The sequence below is a fragment of the Aquarana catesbeiana genome, linkage group LG10, assembly GCF_042186555.1.
Source record: "Aquarana catesbeiana isolate 2022-GZ linkage group LG10, ASM4218655v1, whole genome shotgun sequence".
NCBI classification, from domain to species: domain Eukaryota; kingdom Metazoa; phylum Chordata; class Amphibia; order Anura; family Ranidae; genus Aquarana; species Aquarana catesbeiana.
Genome location: NC_133333.1, coordinates 154,759,774 through 154,778,600, shown reverse-complemented (window position 1 = coordinate 154,778,600; position 18,827 = coordinate 154,759,774). Strand labels below are relative to the sequence as shown.

The 18,827-nt window shown below is 42.3% G+C and overlaps 1 protein-coding gene and 1 long non-coding RNA gene across 2 annotated transcripts in view; one reads left to right on the top strand and one right to left on the bottom strand.

Annotated features, from left to right (window-relative positions):
* The window catches only part of LOC141110958 (uncharacterized), a 72,709-nt gene that overhangs the window by 5,723 nt on the left and 48,159 nt on the right, over window positions 1–18,827 (top strand). Inside the window, exon 2 of the long non-coding RNA XR_012236355.1 lies at window positions 6,189–6,336. This is a non-coding gene — a long non-coding RNA (uncharacterized lncRNA). The remainder of the gene's footprint in view (window positions 1–6,188; window positions 6,337–18,827) is intronic.
* The window catches only part of LOC141110956 (branched-chain-amino-acid aminotransferase, cytosolic-like), a 102,074-nt gene that overhangs the window by 68,111 nt on the left and 15,136 nt on the right, over window positions 1–18,827 (bottom strand). The window lies entirely within an intron of this gene.

Sequence of the window (18,827 nt, the reverse complement as noted above, 5' to 3'; positions counted from 1 at the left end):
TATTTAATTACCACTGGGTTTTTAATTTTTTGCGATATAAGTAAAAAAAAAGCACAAATTTTTGAAAAAAAATTAAACACTTTTGTTTCGTTTCTATTATGAAATTTTGCAAATAAGTAATTTTTGTCCATAAACTTGGGCCAAAATTTATACTGCTACATCTCTTTGGTAAAAATAACCCAAATCAATGTATATTATTTGGTCTGTGTTAAAGTTATAGAGTCTACAAGCTATGGTGCAAATCATTAAAAATTGATCACACCTGATCTACTGACGGCCTATCTCTTTTCTTGAGGCCCTGAAATGCCAGGAAAGCACAAATACCCCCCAAATGACCCCTTTTTGCAAAGTAAACTGTCCAAGATATTTAGTAAGAGGCATGGTGAGTTTTTTTAAAGTTGTAATTTTTTCCCACAATTCTTGGAAAAATTAAGAAATTAATTTGTTTTTTCACAAAATTGTCATAATAACAAGTTTTTTCTCTCACATGGCATATGCTTACTTCCAATTACACCCTAAAATACATTCTCCTACTCCTGCTGAGTATGGCGATACCATAAGTGTGAGATTTTTTCACCACCTGGCCACATACAGAGGCCCAACATGCACCATCAGACATTCTAGGAGAAAGAGTAGTAAGGCCTAGGTTTATGAAACAATAAAATATGGTGTAGGTACCATCATCCCGAGGTTGTATATTAGAGAGAGATATGAAGGTGGAGACGTGACGGCGGTGCTGCTCATGCCTATTCACACAGACATTCTAGAAGCATAAATTACACATTTCATTTCCTGACAACCTATCACAATTTTGACCCCATTTTGGAAAGCAAACAACCCAACGAATATTCTATGAGACATGGGCTGGCGACAGGCACTCTGATGAGCTGGTGACAGGCACTCGGGTACTCTGATGAGCTGGTGACAGGCACTAGGGTACTCTGATGAGCTGGTGACAGGCACTAGGGTACTCTGATGAGCTGGTGACAGGCACTAGGGTACTCTGATGAGCTGGTGACAGGCACTAGGGTACTCTGATGAGCTGGTGACAGGCACTAGGGTACTCTGATGAGCTGGTGACAGGCACTAGGGTACTCTGATGAGCTGGTGACAGGCACTCGGGTACTCTGATGAGCTGGTGACAGGCACTCGGGTACTCTGATGAGCTGGTGACAGGCACTCGGGTACTCTGATGAGCTGGTGACAGGCACTCGGGTACTCTGATGAGCTGGTGACAGGCACTCGGGTACTCTGATGAGCTGGTGACAGGCACTCGGGTACTCTGATGAGCTGGTGACAGGCACTCGGGTACTCTGATGAGCTGGTGACAGGTACTCGGGGTACTCTGTTGAGATGGTGACAGGCACTCGGGGTACTCTGTTGAGATGGTGACAGGCACTCTGATGGGCTGGTGACAGGTACTCGGGTACTCTGATGGGCCGAGTTGATTTAAAGCAAGCCTTTTTACTAGCGATTTAAATTGTGATTTAAATGTTGATTTAAATTAAATCCACCCTGGTTTTGACCTATTCTATTTTAAATTATTGAGAAGCTTTACGGTTCTGTTTCTTAGAAAGTATGTAGTGTTAGTGATACCCTAAAAAAGAAATAAAACCGAGCACTCAGCCCAGGTATGGTAATGTATAAAGAAGAAAAGGAGGATTGGGTTATGTGCAATAATTCATATTAAGGTGACACAGAATAAGGAATCCTCAAGAGAGGCAAATGGATAAAACAAAAAAATAATAATAATATATAATAAATATTCAATGATATGAAATACAAAAAGTCCTCAGGCACAAAGGATCAATGTAAAAACAAAGCAATCCCGGGTAGATTTGGTCACAGATATACCATACACTACAAGAACATCTCATTAAGATCTAGCTATGAGGCCATGCTGCCAGAGGGGGGAGCTCCAGAGACATGAATGGAAAGCACAAAGAGATCCAGCGCAGAGCTCATAGTGTAGCATGGCAAACCATAGATCTCTAAACAGAGATAAAAAGTGATTATTTTATTATTGCAAACATATTAAACACTATATTAAAATACATTTCATAAAACAAATAAAGCACTTTTTTCCCCCTTATATATAAATTAAAAAGTGTTTTGCGGTCAGCTTCATCAGGAAGATATACTACTTGTAAACATTATCACATCCACTTGTGGTTAATTACTAGACACTGATTGTTTCCTCGCAACAGCGGGCTCCCCCACTACCCAAATCAAGAGAAAAGGGGACAAAAACATGGGCTTGGAGGTGTACTGACACTTAAAGGAGAAGTACAGCCAAAGCTTGAGCCTGAGAGGGCCGTTCCTGCTGCCCCTCTACAGCCCAGTGCTTCAGTGAGCGTGGGAGGGCAGAGGAGAGAGCTGCTGACTGTTCCCATCTTTTTTTTAAATCCTACTTACCTAGGTGGATGCAGCATCAGTCCCCCACGGCTCTAACACTAAGAATCGAGCAAACACTGACAATCGTTGGATTCTCAGAGCTCCCTGAGCAGAGAGCTGGTGACTGTCATGGGAGCTCTGAGAACCGAGCAATCGGTGGTGTCTGATCACTCGATTCTCAGTGTTACAGCCGACGGGGGAATGATGCTGCATCCACCTATGATTTAAAAAAAAAAAAAAAAAAAAAAAAAAGGATTCTCATACTTCTCTTTTAAAGCTGAACTACAGGGTGAATACTTACCCGTCCAACAGTCCCTCGCCATCTTCTTCTGAGTGCTAGCCCTTGGGCTTTTTCATTAGCTTGAATGGAAAGACATCACGCATGCACAGGAGTTATTCATCCTGGCACTCAGAGGCCAGCCTGACACTGTAAGCTGAGCTGCGCATGACAGCAAGTAATCAGGTGGGGGCATTTTACTGTAGAAGAGACAGTGCCTGCTCGCTGTTTCTTAACCACTTGATGTCCGCGCTATAGCCGAATAACGGCCACAACGCAGACCTGAATTTCCGGGAGGCCATCATATGACGTCCTCCCCTTTGCACGCTCCCACAGCGCGTGCTGTGATCACTGAGTCACTGAAACTCGGGTGATCACAAATCCGAGTAAGGGGCAGATCCCAGCCCCTTACATGATCAGCTGTCAGCCAATGATAGCTGATCACATGATGTAAATAAAAGCTTGGTAATCTTTTTCATAAGCCAATCACCAGCTTATGTGCAAGGGACATCGGTCCTGAAGAGGAGGAGGCAAATCTGCCTCATCTGTGCCCACCAGTACCCCCTGCCAGTGCCACCTGCCAGTGCCACCTATCAATGCCCATGAGTGCCACCTATCAATGCCCACAAGTGCCACCTATCAATGCCCACAAGTGCCACCTATCAATGCCCACCAGTGGTGCCAATCAGTGCAACCTAGCAGTGCTGCCTATCAGAGTAACCAACCAGTGCCGATCAGTGCCCATCACTGCCACCTATCGATGCCCATCAGGGCCGCCTCATCAGCGTACATCAATGAAGGAGAAAAATTACCTGTTTGCAAAATTTTATATAAAATATAAAAAATTTTTTTTTAAATTCTGTCTTTTTAAATTTTTTTAACAAATAATAAAAACGGCAGAGGTGATCAAATGCCACCAAAAAAAAGCTTTATTTGTGGGGAAAAAAATGATAAAAATTTCATTTGGGTAAAGTGTTGTATGACTTTGCAATTGTCATTCAAAGTGCATCAGCGCTGAAAATTGGTCTGGATAGGAGGGGGGTTTAAGTGCCCAGTAAGCAAGAGGTTAAAGCAGAACTTCAATTCCGCTTTAATAAAATCAATAATAAGAGTAAGCACAAGAGGGCGCCCAAGCACTGCAGCTTTTAGATGTCAAATGACCACACAAAAATCCCCATGATTTAATTTCACTCTGGCTGCACAGAAGTATGAGTGTCCTTGGACTCTGGCCTATATATTATAAGTATTTAATATAGAATATATCAGAAATTCAGAAACACTTATAGCCCATACACATGATCCAAAAGTCGGACGACAGATCGTCTGTTTTTTTTTTTGCAAGCTAGTCGCATATCGAAAATGGAGAGGTTACTAAAGTTACGAAAATTCTCGTACAACAGAATAAAAAAAAATAGGAAGCGATGTCATGTGTTGTAGTGCATTTCTATCGTATTTTCCGATGACAACTGCACTGATGGTATCTGGTATCATACGAGAAACATTTTCGTGTTTGTCCGATCAGATAGTATCAGATGAACTGTCGCAATCGGCTCTCGAAAGCTCTGTACTAACGATCCGATTATCGTATGATTGCTTCGAAAATGGTATTTTTAGTCCGATTTTCGGATCGTGTGTATGGGCCATTAGCTACCATTGCCTTTTTAGATTATTAGAATGAGTTACAATAGCAGATAGAATGGTCATTCCCACAGAAGCCACTCTGATCGGCTCCTGCTTGCTGATCAGGATGTCAGCTGTGGTAATGGACACACACTTATAAGCAATCTGGTGCCTTAAGACAGCACTATGTCAAAAATATTAAATTCTAATTAACCGTATATCTTTAATACACTATGCTGGACATCTCGGTCCAAACATATACAAGATGTAAAATAAAAAAGGAAGTCATCTACTAAATACTAGAATTACAAGTACTAACCTCATAGTTATTATCAGACTACAACCATGATCAGTGGTCCTCCAGGATGCTTGTATGATGTAGCGGGTCCCCAACTAGGTAACAAACTGGTGAATAAAGGATCCAATTGCATTCTGATGTGGCTAAACTCAGCATCTAGATGCAGCAGCACTCAATAAGCCATAACATAGCTAATGGTTTGTATGCAGCCAGAAACGCGGGTCCTGGATGCTGATGCAGTCAGAGCCCCTAATCTCATGAAACTGCGTAAATTGAGCTATGCGAACACTAACCACGCCGCCCATTGATTGGTATGAGATACATAGCAAGCCGCAGAAAATGTGAGCCTGGGTCGAGTTTTTCGACCAGCAGGAATCACAGATTCTCACTGTTGGACGGCAATCCGAATGAGCACCAAGGCTGCATTCACAATTTGCATAGTGGGAAGAAGCATTCCCGCACGTGATGTTGACTGAGCGATTTCCATGCGATTTCACGTCGCAGATAGGGCAGCCCATTCACTTCATGGGCTGCCCTATGTGAGTCATCCAAAAAGAAGCTCATGCTCCTTTTTCAGCGAGAAGCGTAGCATGTTTTTAAACTTGCGTTTTGCTGCAATTGTCACATGATCACGTCACACAACGATCATGTCAGAATCGCATCGCCTTTGGGGTGCCAATAAAAGAATGATGCACCAAAAAGCCCGTCACGTGTCCTGCCATAATTTGGGACTGTGGGCAGAATTATAGCGATTCTGTCCGTGATCCAAAATCACGAGATGTAAACGGGGCTTAAGGGACTGAGCTGCAGGATTAAGGCCCTGTTCACATCTCGTGATTTTGGATCGCAGAATCACCACGATTCTGCCTGCGATCCCAAATTGCAAAAGATCCAAAAACGCATGATGTCCTTTTGGGTGCCCACTATACCCAATACCACTTATTGCGCCACTCAAGGTGCTCTGATACATCCGGTGTCTCACAGAAATATAAAAAGGTACAGGCTGTGTTATGCCTAATCCAGAAAGCAGGGCAGTGAGGGGATGAGAGACACCACACACCACTAGATCAACAGGTGAAAAGAAATGTGACCTCAACCATGAGCTCCTCCTGAGACCCGTCTCTGATGCATTTCCCCCACCCATTGGGGTTTAATCATACCCTTTAGAGTGCCATTATTATTTAATGGTGTTTCAAATGTAATTCTGCTGCGATCATTGCGCACCAATCGCGGCAAAAACTGAGTTTTAAAAACACGCTCTGCTTGTCAAGAAAAAGAAGTAGAAGCTTCCTTTCATGCAACAAATGCACATAGGGCAGCCCATGAAGTGGAATTGCATGCAAATCGCTCAAAGTGTAAATGCAGCATAATTCTACTACTATTCCCTGGTTCAGCATTACTGTGTGTGGCCTCATTTACATGAAAAGCAATCCGTGGTGGATCGCTTTTCAGAATCAGTTGACAGGCGGCTCAGAAGTGATATGTTGCCTCCTGAACGCCTGCTTTAACCTATGAAAGCCTGCAGAATCACACCACGTGCATTACATGCAGTCTTCCTTTTTTTGGTTGAAACTTACCATTTCCCTTTGGCTCTTACAGAGAATGGACTGAATGGAGATGAGACCTGGGCTCACAAGAATCGCAGTTTTCCTTATCAGCAATTCCCTTGGGACCATTTACAATGCACTTAGTGCAAAGATACTAGTGTGAAGTTGCATTTGTATATGCAAGTATAGCATCAAATAAGGTAAATAGATGGAATTATTGTTTTTTTAACTTATTCTTATATCTTCTTCATTGGGATAATTCTAAAAAAATTAAAAAAATAAGACAGTAAGCTTAAAGAAAACCTGGGCTTACTGCTTACTATGGAAAGTAGTTGGTTTGCTTCCCAGCCTCTCCAGTTTGCTGCCAAAGAAATACATACCTCATCTATCCTGGTATTGGACACTCCTACCTACCTCCCTTCCTATTATTTCCATGCCAACAATCACAAGGCCTCAGTGCTGCTACATGGGGCCGGAAGAGTCTTGCTGAGCGAATTGTGACATTCAGAGAATCAAACCTTGTGTGAGATTTCAGGAGCTCTGTTTGTAGGAGAGACATACGGTGTATGCTGTGCAGCAAACATCCTCAGGCTTATGGGCACAAAAGACACTGAATTCAGATCCATACCATGTATAATTTTTACAGAATTGAGTGCTGCAGAATTGTATATCCACTTCCAGACCGGGCCTTTTCTGACACTTTTTGTTTAACAATCAGTATTTTTTGCTAGAAAATTTCTTAGAACCCCCAAACATACATACATACATACATACATACATACATACACACACATATATATATATATATATATATATTATACACACACACACACACACACACACACACACACACACACACATATATATATATATATATATATATAAGAAAAAACATGGACCGATGCTTGATGCAAATGTTTCTTTTACTTAAAAATTCCAATCATACAAAAATTGAAAGTGCAGACGTGAAAACTACTGAACAGTATTGAGTGTGAATCACTCTTCACCAGGCTTCTCTGGCTGTGTGTGGAGAACCCGACATCATTTTCTTCTCTTATCCCCACCCAACATATCACCACACATGTATCAAATCAAACCATTACCATTACTGATTAACTAATTAACTAAGCCTTAAAGATTAACCCTCACTGCATAAAGATAATAGTGAATGACATTACAATTCCATATACCAAAAGTATTTACAATCAATAACTTCATGTATCCTACAAAGTATCATCTTCTTTTCAAACGTATTCTCGAAGTCAACAAGATCTCTTATCTTCAAAACATTGTTATCTATGCATTAATAAATCAGCAATCATTACGGTTCATAATAATGTAGTCTCAGATTTCCTAACCCATTTCCACTGTTAACTCTGTTAGCTGATTTCTCAAATGGGAATTCATTCCATTGAATCTGGAGAAGATGTAATATATATATATATATATATATATATGTCATATAATCGGATCATTACACTACCCTGCATCCACATCCTACAAAAATAGGTATAGATCATAATCTCTATTCATACCATCCGGGTATAGAGACTGTAGTCTATTGATCCACCAAACTTCATGTTTCCTCAGTTTCAAAATCCTGTCCCCCCCTCTTTTGTCACGAGATATTTCCTCCAAAACCATGAATCGCAAATCGGTATCTCTGTGTCCCATCTCAGAGAAGTGACGTGACACAGGGAGACCTGACTGTGGATGTCGGATCGTACTGCGATTTTGTGCAATGCGATCCTTGATTTTCTGGGTAGTCTCACCTACATAGATGAGATTGCACGGGCATAAAAGGATGTATACCACATAGGATGTCTGGCACGTATAAAAGGGACAATAGAGGGACAACAGATTAGAAGAGATGTGCTGTAAGTTTAGAGAGCAGGGCTATCCGGATGGTCTGATCACACAGGAACTTAATAAGATTATAAAGCCAACTAAAATTTGTAATTATAAAAAATATCGATCAACTAAATCTAGGATACCATTCACTTTCCAATTTCACAGTCATAGTGATAAGATCTTTAACCTAGTGAGGAGACATTGGCCAATTTTAAAGCGATCATATCCGCAGATAGAGGAATTCCAACAAATTCCTATGAAAGCCTATCGGCACAATAAAACTTTGCGTGACTCCCTTGTGCGATCTGAATTTAGATCCGATACCCAGGAAATAAAAACAACATTTCTGGGCAGAAAAAGAAAGGGTTGTTATCCATATCTTAATTGCATTCAATGCAATTTGATGCTTAAAGGAAATCACTTTATTCATCCTACAACCAAAAATAAAGTAACACTTAATGGCTTTTATACGTGCCAGACATCCTATGTGGTATACATCCTTTTATGCCCGTGCAATCTCATCTATGTAGGTGAGACTACCCAGAAAATCAAGGATCGCATTGCACAACATCGCAGTACGATCCGACATCCACAGTCAGGTCTCCCTGTGTCACGTCACTTCTCTGAGATGGGACACAGAGATACCGATTTGCGATTCATGGTTTTGGAGGAAATATCTCGTGACAAAAGAGGGGGGGACAGGATTTTGAAACTGAGGAAACATGAAGTTTGGTGGATCAATAGACTACAGTCTCTATACCCGGATGGTATGAATAGAGATTATGATCTATACCTATTCTTATAGGATGTGGATGCAGGGTAGTGTAATGATCCGATATATGACATATATATATATATATATATATATAGATTACATCTTCTCCAGATTCAATGGAATGAATTCCCATTTGAGAAATCAGCTAACAGAGTTAACAGTGGAAATGGGTTAGGAAATCTGAGACTACATTATTATGAACCGTAATGATTGCTGATTTATTAATGCATAGATAAAAATGTTTTGAAGATAAGAGATCTTGTTGACTTCGAGAATACGTTTGAAAAGAAGATGATACTTTGTAGGATACATGAAGTTATTGATTGTAAATACTTTTGGTATATGGAATTGTAATGTCATTCACTATTATCTTTATGCAGTGAGGGTTAATCTTTAAGGCTTAGTTAATTAGTTAATCAGTAAGGCTCGGTTCACACATGGGCGGCACGACTTGCAGGTCGCCTCAGCGAGGCGACCTGCAAACGACTGCCGGGGCGACTTGCGAGACGACTTCTGCATAGAAGTCTATGCAAGTCGCCCCAAGTCGCCCCCAAAGTAATACAGGAACCTTTTTCTAAGTCGGAGCGACTTGCGTCGCTCCGATTAGAACGGTTCCATAGCACAGAACGGGAGGCGACTTGTCAGGCGACTAGGTCGCCTGACAAGTCGCCCCAGTGTGAACCGAGCGTTATGGTAATGGTTTGATTTGATACATGTGTGGTGATATGTTGGGTGGGGATAAGAGAAGAAAATGATGTCGGGTTCTCCACACACAGCCAGAGAAGCCTGGTGAAGAGTGATTCCCGCTCGATACTGTACAGTAGCTTTCACGTCTGCACTTTCAAGTTTTGTATGATTGGAATTTTCAAGTAAAAGAAACATTTGCATCAAGCATCGGTCCATGTTTTTTCTTTATTGATTTATGGTGGAAGATTGGGAGTCCACCCTGACGGTGCTGTGATTTGACCAAAGGGCCAAGAAAAGAAGGTAACCCACCTGAATTTTGAATATATATATATATATATATATATATATATATATATATATATATATATATATATATATATATATATCAGAGGCCCTAGAGAATAATGTGGTGGGTTTTGCAAATTTATGTCAAACAGTATTTATGCAACAGTTTTTCAAACACAATTTTGTAGGAAAGCATACACTTTTTTGAATTTTAATGCAAAAAAAAAAAAAAAAAAAAATACATAACCCAATTTTTTGTAAAATATAAAAGATGTTGCTACACCAAGTAAATTGATACCAAACATGTCATGTTTTAAAATTGCGTACGCCCATTCAACGGTGACAAAACATACATTTTACTATCCATAGGTGACAAATGAAAAGCCTTTACAGTTTACCACTTTAGATGTACAGAGGACGTCTGTTGCTAGAATTACCGCCCATGATCTGACGTTCACGGTGATGTCTCACATATGTTGGACACTGTTTGTGTGCGAGCGCGGGGTCTCCTTTGCACCGGGGGGACAGGGGCACTTCCTTTTTTTTTTTTTTTTTTTTGATCACTTTTATGTAAACATCCTTGTGACAGCAATAGGCACGTAACAGGTACTCTTTATAGAGAGATCTGGGGTCTATAAGACCCCCAAATCCCTACTCTGCCCTTAACCACTTAAGGACCGCCTCACGCCGATGTACATCAGCAAGGCGGCACGGGCTGGCAAAATCACGTACATATACGTGATTTGCCTCCCGCAGGTGGGGGGTCCGATCGGACCCCCCCCCCCCCCCGGTGCCCGAGGCGGTCCTGTTTTGTCCCCCGGCGATCGGAGGTGAGGGGGAGGCCATCCGTTCGTGGCCCCCCCCCTCGCGATCGCCGCCGGCCAATGGGAACATTCCTTTGCTGCTGTATGCTAAACAGCAGCAAAGGAAATGATGTCATCTCTCCTCGGCTCGGTATTTTCCGTTCCGGCGCCGAGGAGAGAAGACTGAAATGTGAGTGCACAAACACTACACACGCAGTAGAACATGCCAGGCACACAAAACACCCCAATTCCCCCCGATCAACCCCCAATCACCCCTCCCCCCCCCCCCCCCCCGTCACAAACTGACACCAAGCAGTTTTTTTTTTTTTCTGATTACTGCATGGTGTCAGTTTGTGACAGTTACAGTGTTAGGACAGTTAGGGTTAGCCCCCTTTAGGTCTAGGGTACCCCCCTAACCCCCCCTAATAAAGTTTTAACCCCTTGATCACCCCCTCGTCACCAGTGTCACTAAGCGATCATTTTTCTGATCGCTGTATTAGTGTCGCTGGTGACGCTAGTTAGGGAGGTAAATATTTAGGTTCGCCGTCAGCGTTTTATAGCGTCAGGGACCCCCATATACTATCTAATAAATGTTTTAACCCCTTGATTGCCCCCTAGTTAACCCTTTCACCACTGATCACCGTAAAAGTGTTACGGGTGACGCTGGTTAGTTCGTTTATTTTTTATAGTGTCAGGGCACCCGCCGTTTATTACCTGCGTCGCCCCAGGCAGCGTCAGATTAGCGCCAGTACCGCTAACACCCACGCACGCAGCATACGCCTCCCTTAGTGGTATAGTATCTGAACGGATCAATATCTGATCCGATCAGATCTATACTAGCGTCCCCAGCAGTTTAGGGTTCCCAAAAACGCAGCGTTAGCGGGATCAGCCCAGATACCTGCTAGCACCTGCGTTTTGCCCCTCCGCCCGGCCCAGCCCACCCAAGTGCAGTATCGATCGATCACTGTCACTTACAAAACACTAAACGCATAACTACAGCGTTCGCAGAGTCAGGCCTGATCCCTGCGATCGCTAACATTTTTTTTGGTAGCTTTTTATTGAACTGGCAAGCACCAGTGGCCTAGTACACCCCGGTTGTAGTCAAACCAGCGCTGCAGTAACACTTGGTGACGTGGCGAGTCCCATAAGTGCAGTTCAAGCTGGTGAGGTGGCAAGCACAAGTAGTGTCCCGCTGCCACCAAAAAGACAAACACAGGCCCGTCGTGCCCATAGTGCCCTTCCTGCTGCATTCGCCAATCCTAATTGGGAACCCACCACTTCTGCAGCGCCCGTACTTCCCCCATTCACATCCCCAACCAAATGCAGTCGGCTGCATGAGAGGCATTTTCTTTATGTCCTCCCGAGTACCCCTACCCAACGAACCCCCCCAAAAAAGATGTCGTGTCTGCAGCAAGTGCGGATATAGGCGTGACACCCGCTATTATTGTCCCTCCTGTCCTGACAATCCTGGTCTTTGCATTGGTGAATGTTTTGAACGCTACCATTCACTAGTTGAGTATTAGCGTAGGGTACAGCATTGCACAGACTAGGACACACTTTCACAGGGTCTCCCAAGATGCCATCGCATTTTGAGAGACCCGAACCTGGAACCGGTTACAGTTATAAAAGTTAGTTACAAAAAAAGTGTAAAAAAAAAAAATATATGAAATAAAAAAAAATAGTTGGCGTTTTATTGTTCTCTCTCTCTCTCTCTATTGTTCTGCTCTTTTTTACTGTATTCTATTCTGCAATGTTTTATTGTTATTATGTTTTATCATGTTTGCTTTTCAGGTATGCAATTTTTTATACTTTACCGTTTACTGTGCTTTATTGTTAACCATTTTTATGTCTTCAGGTACGCCATTCACGACTTTGAGTGGTTATACCAGAATGATGCCTGCAGGTTTAGGTATCATCTTGGTATCATTCTTTTCAGCCAGCGGTCGGCTTTCATGTAAAAGCAATCCTAGCGGCTAATTAGCCTCTAGACTGCTTTTACAAGCCGTGGGAGGGAATGCCCCCCCCCACCGTCTTTTTCTCTGGCTCTCCTGTCTCAACAGGGAACCTGAGAATGCAGCCGGTGATTCAGCCAGCTGACCATAGAGCTGATCAGAGACCAGAGTGGCTCCAAACATCTCTATGACCTAAGAAACCGGAAGCTACGAGCATTTTATGACTTAGATTTCGCCGGATGTAAATAGCGCCATTGGGAAATTGGGGAAGCATTTTATCACACCGATCTTGGTGTGGTCAGATGCTTTGAGGGCAGAGGAGAGATCTAGGGTCTAATAGACCCCAATTTTTTCAAAAAAAAAGTACCTGTCACTACCTATTGCTATCATAGGGGATATTTACATTCCCCGAGATAACAATAAAAATGATTAAAAAATAAAAAAATGAAAGGAACAGTTTAAAAATAAGATAAAAAAGCAAAAAAATAATAAAGCACCCCTGTCGCCCCCTGCTCTCGCGCTAAGGTGAACGCAAGCGGCGGTCTGTCGTCAAATGTAAACAGAAATTGCACCATGCATGTGAGGTATCACCGCAAAGGTCAGATCGAGGGCAGTAATTTTTGCAGTAGACCTCCTCTGTAAATCTAAAGTGGTAACCTGTAAAGGCTTTTAAAAATGTATTCATTTTGTTGCCACTGCATGTTTGTGCGCAATTGTAAAGCATGTCATGTTTGGTATCCATGTACTCGGCCTAAGATCATCTTTTTTATTTCATCAAACATTTGGGCAATATAGTGTGTTTTAGTGCATAAAAAATGTAAAAAAGTGTGTTTTTTCCCCAAAAAATGCGTTTGAAAAATCGCTGCGCAAATACTGTGTAAAAAAAAAAATGAAACACCCACCATTTTATTCTGTAGGGCATTTGCTTTAAAAAAATATATAATGTTTGGGGGTTCAAAGTCATTTTCTTGCAAAAAAAAATAACTTTTTCATGTAAACAAAAAGTGTCAGAAAGGGCTTTGTCTTCAAGTGGTTAGAAGAGTGGGTGATGTGTGACATAAGCTTCTAAATGTTGTGCATAAAATGCCAGGACAGTTCAAAACCCCCCCAAATGACCCCATTTTGGAAAGTAGACACCCCAAGCTATTTGCTGAGAGGCATGTCGAGTCCATGGAATATTTTATATTGCGACACAAGTTGCGGGAAAGAGACAATTTTTTTTTTTTTTGCACAAAATTGTCACTAAATGATATATTGCTCAAACATGCCATGGGAATATGTGAAATTACACCCCAAAATACATTCTGCTGCTTTTCCTGAGTATGGGGATACCACATGTGAGACTTTTTGGGAGCCTAGCCGCGTACGGGACCCCGAAAACCAAGCACCGCCTTCAGGCTTTCTAAGGGCGTGAATTTTTGATTTCACTCTTCACTGCCTATCACAGTTTCGGAGGCCATGGAATGCCCAGGTGGCACAAAACCCCCCCAAATGACCCCATTTTGGAAAGTAGACACCCAAAGCTATTTGCTGAGAGGTATAGTGAGTATTTTGCAGACCTCACTTTTTGTCACAAAGTTTTGAAAAAAGAAAAAAAAAAAAAATGTTTTTTTTTGTCTTTCTTCATTTTCAAAAACAAATGAGAGCTGCAAAATACTCACCATGCCTCTCAGCAAATAGCTTGGGGTGTCTACTTTCCAAAATGGGGTCATTTGGGGGGGGGGGGGGGGTTGTTCCATCTGGGCATTCCATGGCCTCCGAAACTGTGATAGGCAGTGAAGAGTGAAATCAAAAATTTACACCCTTAGAAATCCTGAAGGCGGTGCTTGGTTTTCGGGGCCCCGTACGCGGCTAGGCTCCCAAAAAGTCCCACACATGTGGTATCCCCATACTCAGGAGAAGCAGCTAAATGTATTTTGGGGTGCAATTCCACATATGCCCATGGCCTGTGTGAGCAATATATCATTTAGTGACAACTTTTTGTAAATTTTTTTTTTTTTTTGTCATTATTCAATCACTTCGGACAAAAAAATAAATATTCAATGGGTTCAACATGCCTCTCAGCAATTTCCTTGGGGTGTCTACTTTCCAAAATGGGGTCATTTGGGGGGGTTTTGTACTACCCTGCCATTTTAGCACCTCAAGAAATGACATAGGCAGTCATAAACTAAAAGCTGTGTAAATTCCAGAAAATGTACCCTAGTTTGTAGACGCTATAACTTTTGCGCAAACCAATAAATATACGCTTATTGACATTTTTTTTACCAAAAACATGTGGCCGAATACATTTTGGCCTAAATGTATGACTAAAATTGAGTTTATTGGATTTTTTTTTATAACAAAAAGTAGAAAATGTCATTTTTTTTTCAAAATTTTCGGTCTTTTTCTGTTTATAGCGCAAAAAATAGAAACCGCAGAGGTGATCAAATACCATCAAAAGAAAGCTCTATTTGTGGGAAGAAAAGGACGCAAATTTTGTTTGGGTACAGCATTGCATGACCGCGCAATTAGCAGTTAAAGCGACGCAGTGCCAAATTGGAAAAAGACCTCTGGTCCTTAGGCAGCATAATGGTCCGGGGCTCAAGCGGTTAAATACATTTGCTCACACCAAGATCGGTGAATGCTTTTGATTTTCTTAAAATGGTGCCATTGACATCCGGGTTATCATAGCTGATAAAAGCCGATCCCGGCTTTGTTCCAATTTCCGACCAGCCGGCGAATGCACAGGCTGGTTGCTGAGGTCTTCCAGTGGGATAGGAGAGCCTGAGCAAGCCACAGAAAGAGGCGGGAGGGGAAGTCCCCTGCTGCTTATTATTAAAGCAATCCAGCAGCTAGGCAGCTGCTAGGATTGCTTTTACGAGAGTGCCAACCACCGGCTCTGAAAAAAACACTACGGGGTGATGCCTGCAGCAGGTGCAGGCATCATCCCGGTATAACCACCTGAAGTTCAGCAATGTACGGGTACGTCGTTGGTCCAGAAGTGGATATTATAGGCTCATGCACACAGTTGTGTTGTGCTCAGCAATCTTACGCTGTGTTCAGCTGAGTAAAAGTAGAAAATTCTGCATCCGGTCAAAATTTTTGCATAATTTACACATTATGTAAATACAAGTACAAGCATACATACTGAGATTGAAAACTGAGCTAGAGCAATGGAAGAAGAATTTAACAAATGTGAATGCTTTACCGACATTTAGGGCTTGTTTTACTTTATGGTAGTCCTTGTCACCCCTCTGAAAAGTGATCCAGATGGCTGGGAAGCGTTATGCCCCTGTTTTAACCCTTCAAACCCCAGACCACCACGGCTCAAAACCCATGCACATAGTTGCGGTGCAGACCCATTCACTTTACTGGGTTGCGTTCAACAGTGGTGTGTAGCCGCACAATCAGTAGTTACTTATGGTTAGGGATGGATGAGTGACCCTGGACGTAGGCAGATGCATCCAGACTCAGACATCTGTCCCCAGCCACATGTAACCACGGGTTGTGTGGGCTCCGCTCTGCCTGTCATTACTCGATATAGCCTGGGCTACATACATCCCAGCCACAAGACTCTGCTGATTCTTGCTGCTGGAATCTGGTGTATGCATGTAATCCCCCATGTGAAGGCGGCCCAATTGGTGCAAACGAAAGCACTTTACGGATCATTATATGCATTTTTTATGCAGCATCTTTCTCCCACCAAGACCAAGATATGTCCATGTGCAGAAGTCCTCACTTTGCTTAGTATGTACAGGTTAAAGTACAGGTTCACTTTACAGTTTGCCTCTCTATAAAAGAGCCACTAATACTATTCATATTTGTGTATTTAAAAGCAACACGGCCTGACAATATCTGACATTGTATTTGGAGTTCATGTGAAATTAAAGTAAAACTACTGTAAACTACTGTATAGGCAAAACATTATTTTTTTCATTTTGGATAGCGCAAGATAGGGTTATAACACCCGTAAAAAAAAAGTCATCATCTGTGTCCCACTGCGAAGATTTCCCTTCATGGTCGTGATCTCGCCCGAGCCTGGATCAGGCGTGTGGCTTCAGCCCGCTGTCAGCTGAAAATGGGTCACAGGAGTGCAGAATGCAGAACTGCACTCCTGTGATCCATAGGAGAAGTACAGACAAACGAGCTTTAGCTATACTTCTCCTTTAACATGGACACTGTCAGAATGAAAGGTACTTATCAGGGGCTGCAGGCAATACCCTTCCCTGGACAGGAAATCAGCTTTGTGGAGAAAAAGATCATTACTTCAATTTTCATCAAGGGAACCTTTCCCAATATAGGAGCTGCCACTAACAAATTAAGGGAGACATCTCATGTGCCAAAAGCTACCACTATTGGGCTCCCAGCAACTGAACACAACATAACCCATGTATATGGATAGATTGGGCTATTGAAGTAGAACTATAGGCAAAATGTTTGTCTCGTTTTGGATAGAGTTAGGCCCCTTTTACACGTGTGGACCGTTCATTTTATGAGTTCAGTCACGTCAAAATGGATGAAGTATTCATCAGTTTTTTTTTTTTTACATTCACTACCAATGCAAAAATGGATGAAAAACTGATCATTTGGGGGAGTGGACGATGTCGTTTTTTTTATTATCTTTACAATTTAACCTTTAAATATTTATTACAAGTCTTTTTTTTTATCAGCCCTGTTGGGGGGGCTTTAGTGACATATCAGGGGTCTAAACAGACCCCTAACATCTCCCTTTTGAGACAGGGAAAGGGACTGAGGACACGGATTCCCCAGTCCCTTTCTCTGCAGCCTCAGCTGCACTGAAGACGAACGAACAGGAGACGGAGGCTCCTGTTCATTCATAAACTGAAACATCATAAACGATGCTTAGTTATGAATCGAGAGTCAGTAACCACTGACTCTGTTCATTCAGAAAAGGAAGGAGCTGGTAAATGACATATTTACTGTCTCTTTCCTGCGCTCTCCATCTCGACATATCCGGGACGAGGGGGGGACAGGAGGAGGACCCGGAGAGCTGGAGGAGCACACGGAGGACCTGGAGGAGGACACCGGGAGCCAGAAGAGGACACGGGGGACAGTCGGGGGTTATCGGTGTGGCAATGGGGACAGTTATAAGTACCAATAAAGCAGCCGACAGCCATGGGAGGGAGAGGAGAAGCAGCGGTCAGTTGCTTTATTTAAAGCTATACAGGGAGATTGATGCTTATAACTGCCCCCACCGCCGCACCGATCATCTGTGAGGTTGATCGCCCCCCCCCCCGCTAAACTGAGAACTATGGCCCAGTACAACAGGAGAGGGAGGTATCGGATTAAGCATTGTTGCATTTGCACGAGTACAAGTACTGCTCAGTAAATGCTTGGTATCTGTACCGATACCGATTCTAGTATTGGTATCGGTGCAACCCTAGTTATAACCCATCAGGTTTTTTGTTTTTTTTGGAATCTGTGTTCCATTGCAGAGATTTCCCTTCACTTCCTATTCCATAGCCAAACAGAAAGTCCCTGCAAATTAAAGGAATTCCTTGCCCGCCCCCCCCCCCAGGTCACCAGAATTAGTGTCCTTATTGGAAGATCTCACCTCTATTACTTTTCTGGGGACAACCCAAAATTTTGGATTTTCTTTTAACTTTCACTTCCAATGATAATGGTAAACAGGACAATTATAGGTAAATCTCGCTAAATGGGGGCACAGACAACAATAAAAATCAGATGGTATTCTAATCCCTCTCCACTCTATCCAAAACAAAAAAAAAGGTTCTGCCTTTGATTCTACTTTAAGGCCACAATACGCATCTAATGCTTGGTGAAAGCATCTACAGACAATGGGTATTTGACGGTAACCAATGCACAGAAAGAAAAATGATCTGTCAGGGTGTTTGGCCATCATATGCACTTTTTTTGTTTGCCGAGTGATCCAAATTTGGCTACGTTACCACATAGCACCCACGGCAAAATCAATGTCCGCATTTCAATGCCACATTATCTGGAGGAGTGACTACTATGCAGATTGTTCACCTGTGCAGACCTCCCCATCCTGAGCCTGCTTACTACTGTGAATGTGCTTCATGATACATGTTATTATAAGGAAGTTAGTATAAAACAGCTTTTAGTTCATTATAGTGGCTAAGTAAACATATATTTCTGTTTAAATAAATACACAGGCACTCCTATGTCTTGGATTCCCTATACTGATTGAGAATTACTGAAACAAAAAAAAAGAAAACTGGTAAAACCGGCTTTAGGAGACTAGAAGCAGTCATTGTAGATGGGATCAGTGCTGTAGGTCACATACATTTTATACATTTCATATATTGGCCAATTACGTACCATTCCCTGTCCCGTAAGCTCAGACATGTGACACA